This window comes from Aplysia californica, unplaced genomic scaffold (genome assembly GCF_000002075.1).
Source record: "Aplysia californica isolate F4 #8 unplaced genomic scaffold, AplCal3.0 scaffold00763, whole genome shotgun sequence".
Taxonomy (NCBI): domain Eukaryota; kingdom Metazoa; phylum Mollusca; class Gastropoda; order Aplysiida; family Aplysiidae; genus Aplysia; species Aplysia californica.
In genome coordinates, this window is record NW_004798033.1 from 80,696 (window position 1) to 82,436 (window position 1,741).

The 1,741-nt window shown below is 44.1% G+C and overlaps 1 long non-coding RNA gene across 1 annotated transcript in view; it reads right to left on the minus strand.

Annotated features, from left to right (window-relative positions):
• Positions 1–340: 340 nt before the first annotated feature.
• The window catches only part of LOC118478632, an 18,293-nt gene continuing 16,892 nt past the window's right edge, over positions 341–1,741 (minus strand). The window contains exon 2 of the long non-coding RNA XR_004859190.1: positions 341–1,262. This is a non-coding gene — a long non-coding RNA (uncharacterized LOC118478632). The remainder of the gene's footprint in view (positions 1,263–1,741) is intronic.

Sequence of the window (1,741 nt, forward strand, 5' to 3'; positions counted from 1 at the left end):
ATCTATCTCTCTTCTCTCATCTCTCAGAAACACATAGACACACCAAACATGTCAGTGACGAACGTACTCACCAATAGGTATTCCTCCGCTGTTTCCGGTTGTCGTTGAAAGAAACGCTGCCAGGGCCAACAACGCACTGGGCAATACATCATAATCCATTGTGACAGCGTTGTTGCTGTTGTTGTTGTTGTTGTTGTTGTTGTTGTCACTGGTGCTGTTGTTGTTGCAGTTGTCGCCGTCGTTCTAGTTAGTTGTCGTCGTTGTAGTTGTTATTGTTGTTTTTGGTGTTGTTTTTGTTTTTGTTGTTGTTGTTGTTGTATTGTTGCTGTTGCTCTTGTTATTTTCGTTGTTGTTGCTAGTGTTGCTACTGCTGATTCTGTTGTTGTTGTTGTTGTTGTTGTTGCTGTTTTTGTTGTCGTTATAGCGTTTGTTGCCTTCTTATTTATTGCACAGACGTGTCAGTATCCAAGGCACAATGTGTAGCAACGAAACAACCATACAATAAAACCACACGATAGATCATCAGGACAAGAGGAACTGCCCTAGAACATTTAGGGGCGTTGTTTCGTCTAATTTGTGGAGATGACGCGTGACCTGTGACATTGTGTCGCTGTTCTGTTTTTTAAAGCCAGACACAAAACCCTGCTCTCTAAACCCGCGAATGCAATCTCATTGACGCAGTACTTACAGCAAAATTAAAATTGGATGGTGTAGTTAACAAGCTCTGTGATGGATTGATCAATTTCTTTGACGTCGCCAACACTGGGTTTTTTGTCTTCTTTATTCTTTTCTTTTCGTTTTTTTTTTAGGTTGAGAAAAGGGGTTTGGAGTATTGTACTGAAGTAATTCCCTTTATGAAGTTAAACGTAGTTTGACGTCACAGACAGATTCTTTTGCGTCGTGAACTATTTCTTATACGTATTACACAATTTTTTGTAAGAACCACACACTTTCTTTGGAGAAGTTCGCACTTTCTCTGACGTAGCCCACACTGTCTTGTACGAAGTGCACACTTTATTTGACGTAGTACGCACTTTCTTGTACGAGGTGCACACTTTCTTTGACGTAGTACGCACTTTCTTGTAAGAAGTGCACACTTTCTTTGACGTAGTACGCACTTCCTTTGACGAAGTCCACAATTTCTTTTACGAAGCACACGCCTTCTTTCACGAAACACAGAGATGATCATCAGGCTAGATATGGGGCCTCCTCTGTCCTCGTTTGCTCAAACTTAACGGGTTCTTGAACTGTGGGTCTCTTTGCTGGGGAGCAAAATGGAAATGGACAATGTGCTAATGCTCAGAAATGGATTCTACTACTCCCTTGAGACATGGCGTGCACGCGAGGCACGCTGGGATAAACGGCTCACCTAGTAGGTCGACTCCTCCGGGGTCCGGGGGAATGGTGGGAGGCTCGAGGGGTGGGGGGTGTGAGGAGGTGGTGGTGTTCAAGAGTATGTGGAGATTGGATAAAGAGGGGGGATGGAGAGAGTTGAAGAAATGAGAATGAGAATGAGAAAGAGGATGATATGAGAGAGGAAGGGGAGGGAGGGGATGAGAAAGAGGATGGGAGAGAAGAGGGGAGGTGGAGAGGTTGAGGAAATGAGGAAGATGATGAAAGCAAAGGAGAGAGGAGAAGCAGGGGTTGAGAAAATGAAAAGGAGACAGTGGAAGAGAGGGTGTGGGAGGTTGAGGAGGGGTTGAAGAGAGGAATACGATAGAGAGAAATTAAAGAGAGGGGG